Here is a 19,110-nt window from a genome sequence, read left to right as displayed (position 1 = left end):
TGTCTGTCCCAAGACATAAATTAAATCTCTCCAAGTAAGCTCATAAAGTAAAGTGAGTCCCGTAAAGGCTTCTGTGTACATTTTGGATCCTCTAAGTAGTCTCGACTGCAGTTGGGACTATTTGAAATTCTATCGAGACTGAGGCAACCCCTCCTAGACGGGTGCCTTGATTCTCAACCTGTTCAGTTGGGAGCCCCAGGTAAAGGGGCAAAGTAAGAGAACAGGAGGCAGCTGAAGGTTTCACACTCAAATCTGCACTCTTAGGACGTAAGTCTGGCATGTCTTTCAGAGAGATAAAGAGCAACACCTATGGCACTTCTATCCATTTCACTTATTTTCTACAGAATGGGTCTAGTTGTAACACAGTAATAATTGAGATCCTTCAACAGGTCAGCAGCATTCCCTGTCTTCCAAAGGATACTGTGCCCATTCAGTATCACAGAAGAAGATCAGGTGTGTCTTTAAATTCTGGGGATTGAACTTGTCCCAGTTTGTTTAAATACATTTTAAAGAAGTGGTTCTGAAACTGCTAGCTCCCATCTGTAAGAAAAAAGCAGTATCCACAGTCGTGGCTTTTTTCCACCGGAAGCGTCCTTCCCTGCTCTAGATGGGGGTGTAGACAGACTCTCCACTGAAACTTTCCTTCCCTGGTTGAACTTAGTCCCTCCGTTACCGACGCAGGCGTCTTACTCGTTCCTCCCGTTTCTACCACCGAGGCTGGGTGGAGATGCACCAGGGGTAGACCTGATGGCATCCCCGATTGATTTAGTTCCATGCCACCAAGACCTTTGTTTGATTTGCCCTTTGCTCTGATGCCACCCAGAGCGTAACAGAGTAGCTTTCCTGGAATGTTTCCCAAGCTGGTACTACTAGGGGAAGCATCCATCTTATGTGTGCATATGTGCGTTCCTGAGTACAGTCCTGACTGCAGTAGAGGTGGTGAGTCATAAAGGGACGAACAACAACCAGGATGTCCCTCCTGAGTGTCACCACACCAGTATATGTGGTAGCAAAAGAGATGGTGGAGGGTTAGCCAGTGAAGAAAAAGTGATTTTTGTTCTTGAGCTATTAGGGCCAACCCTTCCAGTTCATTTCCACCGATTCCACAAAAGGCATATCTAAGGAGTTGAGACAAAAGCCATCAGAGAGCCTCCTCTGGTCCATTAAGAGCTATTGCTACCAAAGGAAGAGGCCCATTGCATTTCCAATCTGACTGGATCCTTCAGTTCCCATTCTGTGTACTCAAAAACCTCATGGTCAACAGCAGGGCTTCTGTCCACATAGACAGGAGACACAGCCGTGACAAAGACTCATTTTCAGGTCGCTGGCCCCTGAGGCAGGCAGCCAAGAGAGTAACCTCTAGCCTAAGAGATGTTCCTGGAGCTAGAGCTCTGCCTCACTTTCAAACATGCTCCTGTAACTTTCTGCTCCTAGCAAGGCTAGGCGCTTCCATACATGGGAAAGTACTAAGTAAAAGTACCTAGTAACAGCATGGATCACAGTTCCCCTGAAAGTCTATGATCTGACAAATTAGGTTAGTTGTAATTCCCCATGCAATTACAAAATAGTCAGAGACCAGGAAATGATGACCGGGAAAGGAAAGTTCAGTCCACATGCTTTGGCCATTTCTGGTCACTCCCCTCGCAGGGACGTTGGGTTTCTCTTGGCATTGGCAGGTCAGTATAAACTCCCAACAAAGCTCCCCTTTTGGGGGTTGCCTTCAGTCATTACAAAGTCCTTATGAAGGCACTGCACAGGACGTGTCATTCATTCACACATACACCATAGAGTTAGTAAAGTAAATCAGAAAACTTGGATACTGAGAAAGCAGAGAGGCTAGAACTCTGAGTGTTCTTACCTTGTCCTGAAGGTCCCGGACGAGCCCGCAAGATGATAGCTTACGTTGAACAGTGTCAGATTCGTGATCTCTGAAGAAGATTTAGCTTTGGGACCAGGGACCAGGCACCAGGCTTGATCATTCAAGAGCTTTTGTATAGCAGAGTTTTATTAAAGTAAGAAAAGGGATAGAGAAAACTTCTGACATAGACATCAGAAGGGGGACAGAGAATGCCCCTTAAGTGTATTTCTCAATTTCCAAATGCAACAGAAAGTTTCTAGTTACGTTTTTGTTAGTAACATCTATCTTGTGGTTAGATAAATAGTTTTATAATTTTTGAAAATAATTGAGACTTTCTGTTAGTGTATGATCAGTTTTTATAAGTGTTCACATGTGCCTGAAAAGAACATGTTTTCTATGTTTTTTTTTTCCTACGTTTTGATTATGAGATAGCCTGCCTGCCTTTCCCTTTCTTCCTCCTTTCTGCCCCTCTCTTTCCTCTGGATATGAAATTTTATGATGACATTTGTTTTCTCAGTGAATTAAATGTACTATTCCATTCTGCCTTCTGTTGTTGCTGTTAAGAATCTGGCTATCAAGTGATCACTGTTTTGCAAATAATCTGTGTCCCTCAGTCTCTGCCTATTTTTTTGTATTGTATGTCTTATCCCTACAAGGCAACCAGGGGTGGGGCTTGCCAAGCTGCAGCTGGGTCAAGGGACCTTCCTCCCTCAATGGTGGGTCCACCCCACTTGGGGGCTGGTTTTCAGGCAGACCATCATGGGCACCGGTGGAAGGCTCCTGGGGCACAGGCGGCAGGCTTGGGTGAGGGCGTCACGCTTGTAGAGCTCTAGCGGTAACACGGCATGTTGTTCTCTATCGCCAGGGACTCTTCCATGGGACCATACCACTTCACCACACAGCTGTTCTTGTCAATGAGGAACTTGGTAAAGTTCCATTTGATGGTATTTCCCAGCATGCTTCTCTCCTTGGGCTGAATTTTCATGCACTTCCACAGAGGGTGGGCATCATCCCCATTCACACAGATCTTGCTGAACTTAACCAAATTTGATGCTATAGCCATGGTGAACTCTTTGATCTCAGCATTGCTCCCTGGCTCCTGCCTCCTGAACTGGTTGCAAGGGAAGGCCAAAATCTGTAGACTACACTCTGAGCATTGGCCGTTCATTGTCAACCAGCTGAGTGTAGTTTACATCTGTCTTGCCTCTTTGCGAGGTCACACTGGTGACTATGCATACTTAGCCTGGTGCTTGTCCAGGTTAACCACGCTCCTGTCAGTGTTCTTGACTGAGAATTCCTACATGGAGTGTGCCCAGTGCCAGTTGTCACAGGACGCATACATAGTGCTGACCAGGAGCAGGCAGGGCCCCACAGAGTAGTGCCAGCTTTAGTGGGTGGCACAGACGGCTCCCAACTGTCTACTTTTAAGGTTTTCTGTTTTTATGATATTTTTTACTTTCCCATGATGATTTATTTAGGTGTAGATTTAAAAAAAAATTCCTGCTTGGAGTTTGTTGAATTTATTCAATCTGAATTTGTGTCTTTCATCTGTTCTAGAACACTTATAGCTATTATAAGCTTGAAATATTGTCTCTGCCTGTTTATTTTTTCTATCTTTTTGAGATTCTAAAGAAACATATGTTAGACCTTCTTATCCAGTAGTCTCACGTTTCTTTACCTGTTTTCCATATTTCCCCTCTATGTGCCACTTCTGTTGAAATCTCAATAGTTTTGTGCAGCATGTCTTCTGGTTTACTTGTTTTCCCTTCTATTGTGTCTAATCTGCTATTGAATCTGTCCATTAAATACTCAGTTACGAATTTATAGTTTTAATTTTTAGAAGTTTTATTTGTATCTTGTCAAAGTTTGATTTATTCCTTTCTAAAATTTCCTATTTGCTGCAGAAATTTAAAAGGATGTCTTTTATTTAAAACTAGTATACGTATTTTAAAATACATACTTTTACAATTCCAGGTCTTTTTCTGCCAGTTTGCATGAATGGTACCTTGTTTCCTTATAAGGTGGTTGTTTTACTGTACTACTCATTATTATTAAAAATTATTTGTAGCAGATTTGACTTCTCTTCTGCCAGGTGCCTAGAGGTAATTAATGATATGAAACCATGGCAAATCAAGTTCACAACTTGAGGTTTCTTAGTCTGCCCAAGAGATGTGAATCTAAACTGAAAACCATATATATGGAAGCAGATTGTGACTTCAGTTTTTTGGGGTCAGCTTTTTCTTTTCCTTTTTCCTTTTTCTTCCACTGCCCTGTGCTCCCCACGTAGCTGTTGTACTGAGTATTGCCAGGGAAGTCTTTCTAATTCACCTTTAAGCTAGAAATTCAAAAGACTAAGCTCTCAGGAAAATGTGGGGAGAGTTCCCACTTTGGGTGGCTCTAGACTTTGACTTTATTCTCCTTTCCCCACAAGGCTGCCAAAACCAAAACCCAAGTTGAATGAATCAATGAATGCTGCAGGGTTGAGTGGCTTCAGTACTCTGGTTCTGTTTTGTCTTTTCCTTAGCTTTTGGTTTTGTAGTTCCTAAACATTTTGTTGCTTTTTTGATGCTTTTAGTGACATATTTTTATATTCAGGATTTTTGTTTTCAGAGTGATTTGATCTGAATAATCTAACTCACTATTACTGGAAATGAGTTGGCCATTGATTAAAAAAAAAAAAATTGCCGAGTACCTTACTAAACTATTTTATCGTTTATAAAAGATTTTCAGTTTATTCTTTAGTTTATACAGTCGAAATACCTGCAAAGAAAGATACATATTTTCTTTTATAGTGGTATAGTAGGTAATTTGTTTTTGACAGGAATCCTTTTGGTATTTCATGATTATACATGATGATGGCATTTGATGTGTATGTGTGTTTTATCTATTTTTATATGTGTTTATATTACATATGTTTATGTCAAGTAAATATGTTAGAGTAGCATTAAGTGTGTTTATATAAATTTCATTTTCACCAAGGGCATCTAAAAGAAATATATGGTGAATTGTATGCCTTTTTGCCATCTACCTAGATGACTGTGTGATAATCCTTCTACTGTGACCTCTCATTTGGCAAGTTATATTTGTATATTACCCAGTAGTGAATCATCTTTACATATCTGTAATGATTTTTTTGACCAGTGTATTAGTTATCTGTTGCTATTTGACAAGTTACCATTAACTTAACTGCTTAAAGCAATGCACATTTTCTATTTCAGTATCTATGGTTCAGGATTCCACACATGACTTAGTGGGTCCTCTGTATCACTGCAGTGCTGCTGCTGCTAAGTTGCTTCAGTCGTATCCGACTTTGTGCAACCCCATAGATGGCAGCCCACCAGACTTCTCCATTCCTGGGATTCTCCAGGCAAGAATACTGGAGTGGGTTGCCATTTCCTTTTCCAGTATTACTGCAATAGCTGACATCTAAGCTGAGGCTTGACTGGGGAAGGATATCTTTCTAATAAGCTCATGGGGGTCCAATGTTTTTTGCAGAATTCAGTCTTTTGCAGGTTGTCAGATTAGGGGCTTCATTTTCTTGCTGGCTGGAGCCTCCTCGCAGTTTCTTGCCATGTGTTCATCTCCATAAATAGCTCCCAACATGGCAGCTTGGTTTTTCAAAGCCAGTGAGAGAAAGAGAGAGCAAGTTCTCAGCAAAACAGACATTACGGTGTCAGGTAGTGCAATGACATGTACATATTCACATGCATCCTGTTACCTTTCCTGTGTTGGTTAGAAGTCATATCTCTTACTTAAGGGGATGTGTCTGATTTTGGTCTAGACATTATGAATTGTCTGCACATAACAGGAAATGATATACATAAGATAGATGTTTATTTCTCTTTCACCTAAACACGATCTTCAGGTCAGCAGGGCCGGTATGGCAGCCCTGCTTCAGGTAGACACGGAGGGGTCTTGAGTTCGTTCTAGTCACACGAAGATTCCTGCCCCAAGGAATAACCCTTTCTTCATCATTTTAAATGACCAGATCTGCATCCCAGGGAGCAGAGTGGAAGAAGGGACATAGAAGAGGAAGCCCGTGACACTTAAGTCTTTTAAGGAAGAAGACCTGAAATCTGGCAAATGATGTTTCTGCTTATATCTTGTTGGCCAAAATGTAGTCTTTTTTACTTCATTTGCCCAGCAAAAATTTGGCTGCCGTGGAAGAATGGGAGAGCAGATCATGAGGAACCACTAGCAATCTCTACCACAACTAGTTTTAAGCTAAACAAACAAACAACCAAAAACTCCTTGCTCTGGGATGTTGTTGTTTGGTTGCTAAGTCATGTCTGACTATTGGTGACCCCACAGACTTGTAGCCCGCCAGGCTCCTCTGTCCATGGGATTTCCCAGGCAAGAATACTGGAGTGGGTTGCCGTTTTCTTCTCCAGGGGATCTTCCCTTTCTTTCCTTCTCCAGGGATTGAACTCACGTCTTCTGCATTAGCAGGCAGATTGTTTACCACTGAGCCACCAGGGAAGCCCTACTCTGGGATTGTTGTTGTTGATCAGTCATCCAGTTGTGTCTGACTCTTTGCGACCCCATGGACTGCAGCACACCAGGCCTCCCAGTCTCTCACCATCTCCCAAAGTTTGTCCAAGTTCATGTCCATTGGATTGGTGATGCCATCCAGCCATCTCATCCTCTGACACTCTCTTCTCCTTCTGCCCTCAGTCTCTCCCAGCATCAGGGACTTTTCCAATGAGTCGGCTGTTCTCATCAGATAACCAAAATACTGGAGCTTCAGCATCAGTCCTTCCACCAAGTATTCAGGTTGATTTCCCTTAAGATTGACTGGTTTGATCTCATTGCAGTCCAAGGGACTCTCAGGAGTCTTCTCCAGCACCACAGTTTGAAGGCATCAATTCTTTGGCATTCTGCCTTCTTTACAGCTCTCACAACCACACGTGACCACTGAGAAGACCATAGCATTGATTATACAGACCTTTGTCAGCAGAGTTATGTCTCTTGCTTTTCAACACACTGTCTAGGTTTGTCATAGCTTTCCTGCCAAGAAGCAATCATCTTCTGATTTCATGACTGCGGTCACCATCCGCAGTGATTTTAGACCCCAAGAAGAGGAAATCTGTGACTAATTCCACCTTTTCTCCTTCTGGACCAGATGCCATAATCTTAGTTTTTTTAATACTTAGTTTTAGACCGGCTCTTTCACTCTCTTTCACCCTCATCAAGAGACTTTAGTTCCTCTTTGCTTTCTGCCATTAGAGTGGCATCATCCCACATATCTGAGGTTTTGATGTTTCTCCCACCTGTCTTGTTTTCAGCTTGTTACTCATCCAGCCCAGCATTTCTCATATGTGCTTGGTGTAATAGGTTAAACAAACAGGGTGACAACAGACAACCCTGTCATACTGCTTTCTCAGTCTTGAACCATCAGTTATTACACACAGGGTTCTAACCGTTGCTTCTTGACCTGCATACGGGTTTCTCAGGAGACAGATAAAATGGTCTGGTATTCCCATCTCTTTAAGAACTTTTCACAGTTTGTTATGATCCACACAGTCAAAGGCTTTAGTGTAGTTGATGAAACAGAGGTAGATGTTTTTCTGGAATTCCCTTGTTTTCTCTGTGATCCAGCAGATGCTGGATATCTGGTTCTTCTTCCTTTTTTAAACCCAGTTTGGACATCTGGAAGTTCTTGGTTCACATAATGCTGAAGCCTAGCATGCAAGGTTTTAAGCGTGACCTTACTCGCATGGGAGATGAGTGTAATTTGGGATTGGGATGAGAATTGACCTTTTCCAATCCTGTGGCCACTGCTGGGTCTTCCAGATTTGCTGACATATTGAATGTAACACCTTGATGGGATCATCCTTTAGGGTTTTGAATAGTTCTACAGGAATTCCATCACACCACTCACTTTATTAATAGCAGTGCATCCTTTAGGGTTTTGAATAGTTCTACTGGAATTCCATCGCACCACTCACTTTATTAATAGCAGGCCTTTATTAAGGCCCAGTTGATTACACTTTCCAAAATGTCTGGCTCTGGGTGGCTGACCACACCATCATAGTAATCCAGTTCATTAAGATCTTTTTTGTACAGTTCTTCTGTGTATTCTTTCCATCTCTTCTTGATCTCTTCAACATTTACTAGATCTCCACCATTTCTGTCCTTTATTGTGCCCATCTTTGGGCAAAATGTTCCCTTGATAGCTCCAAGTTTCCTCAAGAGATCTGTAGTCTTTGCCCCTCTGTTGTTTTCTTATAGTTTTATGCACTGTTCATTGAAGAAGACCTTCTTGTCTCTCCATTGCTGTTCTTTGGAACTCTGCATTTAGTTGGGTGTACCTTTCCCTTTGGGCTTCCCTGATAGCTCAGTTGGTAAAGAATCTGCCTGCAATGCAGGAGACCCCAGTTTGATACCCATCGGTGATATGGATCAGGTCGGGAAGATTCTCTGGAGAAGGGATAGGCAACCCACTCCAGTATTCTTGGGCTTTCCTTGTGGCTCAGCTGGTAAAAAAGTCCGCCTGCAATGTGGGAGACCTGGATTTGATCCCTAGGTTAGGAATATACCCTGGAGAAGGGAAAGGCTACCTACTCCAGTATTCTGGCCTGGAGAATTCCATGGGATTCCATGGGGTTGCAAAGAGTTGGACACCACAGAGTGACTTTCACTCACTTTTCCCTTTCTCCCTTGCTCTTTACTTCTCTTCTTTCTTCAGCTATTTGTAAAGCCTCCTCAGATAGCCATTTTGCCTTCTTGCTTTTCTTTTTCTTTGGGATGTTTTTTTTTTTTCACTGTCTCCTGTACTGTATTATGGACCTTCATTTCATAGTTCTTCAGGCACACTGTTAAGTAGATCTAATCCCTTGAGTCTATTTGTTACCTCCACCACATATTCATAGGGGATTTGATTTAAGTAGTACCTGACTGGCTTGCTGGTTTTCCCCCTTTATTTAGTTTAAGCCTGAATTTTGCTATGAGAAGCTGATGATCTGAGCTACAGTCAGCTCCAGGTCTTGTTTTTGTTGACTATATACAGTCTCTCCATCTTCAGCTACAAAAAATATAATCAATTTGATTTTGGTATTGACCATTCAGTGATGTCCATGTGTAAAATCATCTCTTGTGTTGTTGAAAAGGAGTATTTGCTATGACCAGTGCATTCTCTTGACAGAATTTGGTTAGCTTTTGCCCTGCTTCATTTTGTTCTCCAAGGCCAGACTTGCCTGTTACTCAAGGTATCTCTTGACTTTCTACTTTTGCATGCCAATCCCCAGTGAACATCTTTTTTGGTATTAGTTCTAGGAGGTCTTCTAGGTCTTCATAGAACTAATCAAGTTCAGCTTCTTCGGCATTGGTAGTTGGGACATAGACTTGAATTACTGTGATATTGAATGGCTTGCCTTGGAAGCAAACCGAGATTGTATCCAAGTACTGATTTTGGACTTTTTTGTTGCTTATGAGGGCTACTCCATTTCTTCCATGGGATTTTTGCCCACAGTAGTAGATATAATGGTCATCTAAATTAAATTCACCCATTGCCATCCATTTTAGTTCACTGATTCCTAAGATGTAGATGTTTGTTCTTGCCATCTCCTGCTTGACCATGTCCAATTTACCTTGATTCACGGACCTAACATTTCAGATTCCTGTGCAATATGTTTCCACTTTGCTATATTCTTTGAAGGCCCAGGTGCTTCATTCATTCTGGGGCTATTGGTAGTTGTCCTCCGCTCTTCCCCTCCAGCTTATTGTACACCTTCAGACTTGGGGGACTCATCTTTCGGTGTCATAGCTTTTTGTTCTTTTATACAGTTCATGAGCTTCTCATGCCAAGTATACTGGAGTGGTTTGCCATTCCCTCTTTCAGTGGATCATGTTTTGTCAGAACTCTCCACAGTGACCTCTCCGTCTTGGGTGCCCCTACACAGCATGGCTCATAGCTTCGTTGAATTATGAAAACCCCTTCACTGTGACAACCCAGTGATCTATGAATGGGGCCCTGGGATAGTTAAGTATAAAATTATTTTTTTTCCTTTGGAGATTTGAGAAATTATTAAAAATTCAGTTTCTTTTCTGTAGAATGGGGAGGACTTGAAGAGCACAGTATGCCAGAGAGAACTGAACTAGCTTGGACCAAGTACAGTGTGGATATGAGGAAGGCTGGTTGTGGAAAAAGAGCCTGCAAGGGGCAGGTTCTTAAAGTATGTTGTCTCTATTTTATCCTGTAATGACTCTTGCTGTCGGTTCAGTTCAGTTGCTCAGTCGTGTCCAACCCTTTGCAACTGCATGGACTGAGGCATGCCAGACTTCCCTGTTCATCACCAGCTCCCAGAGCTTGCTCAGACTCACGTGCATTGAGTCGGTGATACAATCCAACCATCTCTGTTGTCCCCCTCTCCTGCCCTCAATCTTTCCCAACATCAAGGTCTTTTCCAATGAGTCAGTTCTTCGCATCAGGTGGCCAAAGTGTTGGAGTTTCAGCTTCAGTCTTTCCAGTGAATATTCGGTACTGATTGCCTTTAGGATTGACTGGTTGGATCGCCAAGCAGTTCTAGGGACTCTAGAGTCTTCTTCAGCACCACAGTTTAAAAGCATCAATTCTTCGGCACCCTGCTTTCTTTATGGTCCAACTCTCACATCCATACATGACTATTGGAAAAGCCACAGCTTTGATTAGACAGACCTTGGTTGGCAAAGTAATGTCTCTGCTTTTTAATATGCCGTCTAGGTTTGTTATAGTTTTTCTTTCAAAGACCAAGCGTCTTTTAATTTCATAGTTGCAGTCACCATCTACAGTGATTTTGGGGCCCCCCAAAATAAAAGCTGTTTCCATTGTTTCCCCATCTATTTGCCATGAAATGATGGGACCAGATGCCATGATCTTCGTGTTTTGAATGTTGAGTTTTAAGCCAGCTCTTTCACTCTCCTCTTGCACTTCATCAAGAGGCTCTTTAGCTTTCTGCCATGAGTGTGGTGTCACCTGCACACCTGAGGTTATTGATATTTCTCCCAGCAATCTTGATTCCAGCTTGTACTTCACCCAGCCCAGCATTTCACATGATGTACTCTGCATGTGCTGGGGGTAATATTATTCTGGCTTTACAGAACAGGGTAATTGCTTAAGGACTTTGAAATGGTTTATAGGAGGACTCAGATTGAAGAAAGTAGGGAAAACCACTAGACCATTCAGGAATGACCTAAATCAAATCCCTTATGATTATACAGTGGAAGTGACAAACAGATTCAAGGGGTTAGATCTGATACACAGAGTGCCTGAAGAATTATGGACAGAGGTTCGTGACATTGTATAGGAGGCAGTGATCAAGACCATTCCCAAGAAAAAGAAATGCAGAAAGGCAAAATGGTTGTCTGAAGAGGCCTTATGAATAGCTGAGAAAAGAAGCTATAGGCAAAGGAGAAAAGGAAAGATATACCCATTTGAATGCAGAGTTCTGAAGAATAGCAAGGAGAGATAAGAAAGTCTTCCTCGGTGATCAATGCAAAGAAATAGAGTAAAACAGTAGAATGGGAAAGACTATAGATCTCTTCAAGAAACTTAGAGATATCAAGGGAACACTTCTTGCAAAGATGGGCCCAATAAAGGACAGAAGTGGCATGGACCTAACAGAAGCAGAAGATATTAAGAAGAGGTGGAAAGAATACACAGAAAAACAATGCAAAAAAAGATCTTCATGACCCAAATAACCATGATGGTGTGATCACTCACCTATAGCCAGACATCCTGGAATGCAAAGTCAAGTGGGCCTTAGGAAGCATCACTATGAATAAAGCTGGTGGAGATGATGGAGTTCCAGTTGAGCTTTTTCAGATCCCAAGATGATGCTGTGAAAGTGCTGCACTCAATATGCCATCACATTTGGAAAACTCAACAGTGGCCACAAGACTGGAAAAGGTCAGTTTTTATTAAAATCCCATAAAAGGGCAGTGCCAAAGAATTTTTAAACTACCGCACAATTGCACTCATCTCACACACTAGCAAAGTAATGCTCAAAATTCTCCAAGTCAGGTTTCAGCAGTACATGAACTGTGAACTTCCAGATGTTCAAGCTGGATTTAGAAAAGGCAGAAGAACCAGAGATCAAATGGCCAACATCCGTGGCATCATATAAAAAACAATAGAGTTCCAGAAAAAACATCTACTTCTGCTTTATTGACTGTACCAAAGCCTTTGACTGTGTGGATCACAACAAACTGTGGAAAATTCTGAAAGAGATGGAAATACTAGACCACCTTACCTGCCTCCTGAGAAATCTGTATTCAGGTCAAGAAGCAACAGTTAGAACTGAATGTGCTAGAACTTTCCCAAATCGGGAAAGGAGTATGTCAAGGCTGTATCTTGTCACCCTGCTTATTTAACTTATATGCAGAGTACATCATGAGAAACGCTGGGCTGGATGAAGCACAAGCTGGAATCAAGATTGCCGGGAGAAATATCAGTAACCTCAGATGTGCAGATGATACCACTCTTATGGCAGACAGTGAAGAACTAAAGAGCCTCTTGATGGAAGTGAAAGAGGAGAGTGAAAAAGTTGGCTTAAAGCTCAACAGAAAACTAAGAACATGGCATCTGGTCTTGTCACTACATGGCAAATAGATGGGGAAACAATGGAAATACTGAGATATTTTATTTTTGGGGGCTCCAAAATCACTGAAGATGGTGATTGCAGCCATGAAATTAAAAGATGCTTGCTCCTTGGAAGAAAAGCTATGACCAACCTAGACAGCATATTAAAAAGCAGAGATATTACCACTGTAGTCCATGGGGTGACAAAGAATTGGACATGACTGAGCAACTGAACTGAACACTTTACTCCCAGAACTTGATGTTAAAGCCCATGTTCATTCTTTAGTTTGAAGAGTTAACAGATTCCCATAAAGAGAGCCATGTTTCTAAGGGTCTTGAGTGTGATACTAGTCTTTTTATTCATTAGTTATGCAAGCTCTCAACTTCGATATTTTGAAGTTGCAGGCAGTGACATGAGGATGTAATTGTTTAGTTGCTAAGTGGTGTGCGACTCTTTGAGACCCCATGGACTGCAGCATGCCAGGCTTTCCTGTCCTTCACCATCTCACAGAGCTTGATCAAACTCATGTCCATTGAGTTGGCGTTGCCATCCAACCATCTATTTTTTTGGAGGCTAATTAGTTTACAGTATTGTATTGGTTTTGCCATACATCAACATGAATCTGCCACGGGTGTACACGTGTTCCCCATCCTGAACCCCCCTTCCACCTCCTTCCCCATAACATCCCTCTGGGTCATTTCAGTGCACCAGTCGTGAGCATCCTGTATCATGCCTCAAACCTGGACTGGCGATTCGTTTCGCATATGATATTATACATGTTTCCATGCCATTCTCCCAAATCATCCTACCCTCGCCCTCTCCCACAGAGTCCATAAGAGTGTTCTATACATCTGTGTCTCTTTAGCTGCCTCGCATACAGGGTTAATCGTTACCATCTTTCTAAATTCCATATATATATGCATTCAGTTCAGTTCAGTCGCTCAGTCGTGTCTGACTGTTTGCGACCCCATGAGTCGCAGCACGCCAGGCCTCCCTGTCCATCACCAACTCCCAGAGTTGACTCAGACTCACGTCCATCGAGTCAGTGATGCCATCCAGCCATCTCATCCTCGTTGTCCCCTTCTCCTCCTGCCCCCAATCCCTCCCAGGATCAGAGTCTTTTCCAATGAGTCAACTCTTCTCATGAGGTAGCCAAAGTACTGGAGTTTCAGCTTTAGCATCATTCCTTCCAAAGAAATCCCAGGGTTGATCTCCTTCAGAATGGACTGGTTGGATCTCCTTGCAGTCCAAGGGACTCTCAAGACTCTTGTCCAGCACCACAGTTCAAAAGCATCAATTCTTCGGCGCTCAGCCTTCTTCACAGTCCAACATTCACATCCATACATGACCACTGGAAAAACCATAGCCTTGACTAGACGGACCTTCGTCGGCAAAGTAATGTCTCTGTTTTTGAATATACTATCTAGGTTGATCATAACTTTTCTTCCAAGGAGTAAGCATCTTTTAATTTCATGTCTGCAGTCACCATCTGCAGTGATTTTGGAGCCCCCCAAAATAAAGTCTGACACGGTTTCCACTGTTTCCCCATCTATTTCCCATGAAGTGATGGGACGGGATGCCATGATCTTCATTTTCTGAATGTTGAGCTTTAAGCCAACTTTTTCACTCTCCACTTTCACTTTCATCAAGAGGCTTTTGAGTTCCTCTTCACTTTCTGCCATAAGGGTGGTGTCATCTGCATATCTGAGGTTATTGATATTTCTCCTGGCAATCTTGATTCCAGCTTGTGTTTCTTCCAGTCCAGAGTTTCTCATGATGTACTCTGCATAGAAGTTAAATAAGCAGGGTGACAATATACAGCCTTGACGTACTCCTTTTCCTATTTGGAACCAGTCTGTTGTTCCATGTCCAGTTTTAACTGTTGCTTCCCGACCTGCATACAGGTTTCTCAGGAGGCAGGTCAGGTGGTCTGGTATTCCCATCTCTTTCAGAATTGTCCACAGTTTATTGTGAACCACACAGTCAAAGGCTTTGGCATAGTCAATAAAGCAGAAATAGATGTTTTTCTGGAACTCTCTTGCTTTTTCCATGATGCAGCGGATGTTGGCAATTTGATCTCTGGTTCCTCTGCCTTTTCTAAAACCAGCTTGAACATCAGGGAGTTCACGGTTCACGTATTGCTGAAGCCTGGCTTGGAGAATTTTGAGCATTACTTTACTAGCATGTGAGATGAGTACAATTGTGCGGTATTTTGAGTTAGTATAGTGTATTGGTGTTTTTCTTTGTGGCTTACTTCACTCTATAATAGGCTCCAGTTTCATCCACCTCATTAGAACTGATTCAAATGTATTCTTTTTAATGGCCGAGTAATACTCCATTGTGTATATGTACCACAGCTTTCTGATCCATTCATCTGCTGGTGGACACCTAGGTTGCTTCCATGTCCTGACTGTTGTAAACAGTGCTGCAGTGAACATTGGGATACACGTGTCTCTTTCACTTCTGGTTAATGGTGTATATGCCCAGCAGTGGGATTGCTGGGTCTTATGGCAGTTCTATTTCCAGTTTTTTAAGGAATCTCCACACAGTTCTCCATAGTGGCTGTACTAGTTTGCCTTCCCACCAACAGTGTAGGAGGGTTCCGTTCTCTCCACACCCTTTCCAGCATTTATAGTTTGTAGACTTTTGGAATAGACTTCCAAAAGTAGACTTCAGAATAGCAACCATTCTGACTGGCGTGAAATGGTACCTCATTGTGGTTTTGATTGGCATTTTTCTGATAATGAGTGATGTTGAGCATCTTTTCATGTGTTTCTAGCCATCTGTATATCTTCTTTGGAGAAATACCTGTTTAGTTCTTTGGCCCATTTTTTGATTGGGTCGTTTATTTTTCTGGAATCGAGCTGCAGGAGTTGCTTGTATATTTTTGAGGTTAATTCTCTGTCAGTTGCTTCATTTACTATTATTTTCTCCCATTCTGAAGGCTGTCTTTTCACCTTGCTTATAGTTTCCTTTGTTGTGCAGAAGCTTTTAATTTTGATTAGGTCCCATTTGTTTATTTTTGCTTTTATTTCCAATATTCTGGGAGGTGGGTCATAGAGAATCCTGCTGTGATGTATGTCAGAGTGTGTTTTGCCTATGTTCTCCTCTAGGAGTTTTATAGTTTTGGTCTTACGGTTAGATCTTTAATCCGTTTTGAGTTTATTTTTGTGTATGGTATTAGAAAGTGTTCTAGCTTCATTCTTTTACAAGTGGTTGACCAGGTTTCCCAGCACCACTTGTTAAAGAGATTGTCTTTTCTCCATTGTATATTCTTGCCTCCTTTGTCAAAGATAAGGTGTCCATCGGTGCATAGATTTATCTCTGTGCTTTCTATTTTGTTCCATTGATCTATATTTCTGTCTTTGTGCCAGTACTATACTGTCTTGATGACTGTGGCTTTGTAGTAGAGCCTGAAGTCAGGCAGGTTGATTCCTCCAGTTCCATTCTTCTTTCTCAAGATTGCTTTGGCTATTCAAGGTTTTTTGTATTTCCATACAAATTGTGAAATTATTTGTTCTAGCCCTGTGAAAAAAACCGTTGGTAGCTTGATAAGGATTACATTGAATCTGTAGATTGCTTTGGGTAGTGTACTCATTTTCACTATATTGATTCTTCTGATCCATGAACATGATATATTTCTCCATCTATTAGTGTCCTCTTTGATTTCTTCACCAGTGTTTTATCGTTTTCTACATATAGGTCTTTTATTTCTTTAGGTAGATATATTCCTAAGTATTTTATTCTTTTTGTTGCAGTGGTGAATGGAATTGTTTCCTTAATTTCTCTTTCTATTTTCTCATTATTAGTGTATAGGAATGCAAGGGATTTCTGTGTTGATTTTTTTATCCTGCCACTTTACTATATTCATTGATTAGCTCTAGTAATTTTCTGGTGGAGTCTTTAGGGGTTTTTATGTAGAGGATCATGTCATCTGCAAACAGTGAGAGTTTTACTTCTTCTTTTCCAATTTGGATTCCTTCCATCCAACCATCTTATCCTCTGTCAGCCCCTTCTCCTGACCTTGATCTTTCCCAGCATCAGGGTCTTTCCTGGTGGACCAGCTCTTCCCATCAGGTGGCCAAAGTTTTGGAGCTTCACCTTCAGTATCAGTCCTTGCAGTGAATATTCAGGGTTGATTTCCTTTAGGATTGACTGGTATGATCTTCTTGCTGCCCAAGTCAAGAGTGTTCTGTAGCACCACAGTTCAAAAGTACCAGTTCTTCAGTGCTCAGCATTCTTTATGGTCCAACTCTCACATCTGTACATGACTAGTGGAAAAGACCATAGCTTTGTCTGTATAACCCTTTGTCAGCAAAGTGATGTCTATATTTTTTAATACACTGGTGTCATAGCTTTTCTTCCAAGGAGCAAGTGTCTTTTAATTCCATGGCTGCTGTTACCATCTGCAGTGATTTTGGAGCCCAAGAAAGTAAAGTCTCTTACTGTCCATTGTTTCCCCATCTATTTCCCATGAAGTGATGGGACTGGATGTCATGATCTTAGATTTTTGAATGTTGAGTTTTAAGCCAGCTTTTTCACTCTCCTCTTTCACCTTCATCAAGAGGTTCCTTATTTCCTCTTTACTTTCTGCTATTAAAGTGGTATCATCTGCATATCTGAAGTTGTTGATATTTCTTCTGGCAATCTTGGCTGGATGAATCACAAGCTGAAATCAGTATCACTGGGGAGGTAATAGATGGGATGTATGACTGTGCCAAAGCCTTTGACTGTGTGGATCACAATGAACTGTGGAAAATTCTGAAAGAGATGGGAATACCAGACCACCTGACCTGCCTCCTGAGAAATCTGTATTCAGGTCGGGAAGCAACAGTTAAAACTGGACATGGAACAACAGACTGGTTCCAAATAGGAAAAGGAGTACGTCAAGGCTGTATATTGTCACCCTGCTTATTTAACTTCTATTCAGAGTACACCATGAGAAACTCTGGACTGGAAGAAACACAAGCTGGAATCAAGATTGCCGGGAGAAATATCAATAACCTCAGATATGCAGATGACACCACCCTTATGGCAGAAAGTGAAGAGGAACTCAAAAGCCTCTTGATGAAAGTGAAAGTGGAGAGTGAAAAAGTTGGCTTAAAGCTCAACATTCAGAAAATGAAGATCATGGCATCCCGTCCCATCACTTCATGGGAAATAGATGGGGAAACAGTGGAAATAGTGTCAGACTTTATTTTGGGGGGCTCCAAAATCACTGCAGATGGTGACTGCAGCCATGAAATTAAAAGATGCTTACTCCTTGGAAGAAAAGTTATGAGCAACCTAGATAGTATATTCAAAAGCAGAGACATTACTTTGCCAACAAAGGTCCGTCTAGTCAAGGCTATGGTTTTTCCAGTGGTCATGTATGGATGTGAATGTTGGGCTGTGAAGAAGGCTGAGTGCCGAAGAATTGATGCTTTTGAACTGTGGTATTGGAGAAGACTCTTGAGAGTCCCTTGGACTTCAAGGAGATCAGCCCTGGCATTTCTTTGGAAGGAATGATGCTAAAGCTGAAACTCCTGTACTTTGGCCACCTCATGAGAAGAGTTGACTCATTGGAAAAGACTCTGATGCTGGGAGGGATTGGGGGCAGGAGGAGAAGGGAACGACCGAGGATGAGATGGCTGGATAGCATCACTGACTCGATGGACGTGAGTCTGAGTGAACTCTGGGAGTTGGTGATGGACAGGGAGGCCTGGCATGCTGCGACTTACGGGGTCGCAAAGAGTCGGACACGACTGAGCAACTGAGCTGTGCTGATGGAAAGGTCTCTTTATTCAGGCTAGCTGGGATATCCAGCAGTCTGAGTGTAGTCAGGATGTCTGTCTGTTCCTTCCTTGCTTTCCATGGCCTGCTTATGCTTTAGTATGGCAGTCCAGTGGGCATTGGCTAGCATGAGCCTCCTTAGGAAATTCACAGCCACTCTCTTTTGCCCGTTGAAGATAAACCCTGGAAACAGCTCTGACCTACCTTTCCAGGAAGGAAGGCTGCTCAGACTGGGCAAGCATGTTTGGAAGTTTGCTGCTCTGGTTCATTTTTCAAAATACTTGAGTCCCTTCTGTGGTTTCTCTGTGGGATTTAAGCTACATTGTCAGAGATGGGGAACTTTCTCTTGTCATACTTCCTCTCTTATTTACCTCCCTTGAAGCACTTCTGAGTGTTTTATTTATTTAGTTCTGATCAATTAGACGTTTTTTCTCCCAGCTGTTCATCTGCAGGTAACATTAGTCCGTTAGTTACAAAGGAGAACCCTGAAAGACAAGGGGGCAGGCAGTAATTGAAGAATGGCAGGAAATATCGACCCTGTCCCTGCTGATGACAGCCATGCTTCACAGCTTGCACTTCCTGAGTAAAAGACTTGGGAAAGGGGAGTCTCAGAGCTTTTTCAGAAAGTTGGCTGCATCCCATTATCTCCAAATGTGTGCAAAGTGTTTAATGAACAGCACTGGGTACAAAGCTGTCATGTGGCTGTGAAGCAGAAGGATTTGCTCGTATTGGACAATTCATAATCCCTTTGTTTCAGGGAAATCTCTAAGACTGACTTCTCATACTGCCTCCCAACCCCCATTGCATACACAGCCTTGAGGTTTAAAGCTAATTTATTTCTATCTCATTTTCTTTCAGTTTTATACTGCGTTTAATCAGTTGCTTTAGTCTCACTGCCCCCTCAGCCAGGCTTGCTGGGAA

The 19,110-nt window shown here is 42.1% G+C and overlaps 1 protein-coding gene and 1 pseudogene across 5 annotated transcripts in view; one reads left to right on the top strand and one right to left on the bottom strand.

The window, feature by feature from the left end:
• The window catches only part of SIL1 (SIL1 nucleotide exchange factor), a 248,182-nt gene that overhangs the window by 187,640 nt on the left and 41,432 nt on the right, over positions 1 to 19,110 (top strand). The window lies entirely within an intron of this gene.
• On the bottom strand, positions 2,688 to 3,258 carry LOC138085514 (phospholipid hydroperoxide glutathione peroxidase pseudogene; annotated as a pseudogene).

The sequence above is a fragment of the Capricornis sumatraensis genome, chromosome 9 (genome assembly GCF_032405125.1).
Source record: "Capricornis sumatraensis isolate serow.1 chromosome 9, serow.2, whole genome shotgun sequence".
Lineage (NCBI taxonomy): Eukaryota > Metazoa > Chordata > Mammalia > Artiodactyla > Bovidae > Capricornis > Capricornis sumatraensis.
Note: the sequence above shows the minus strand (reverse complement) of the source record. Positions and strands in the feature narration are given on the sequence as shown.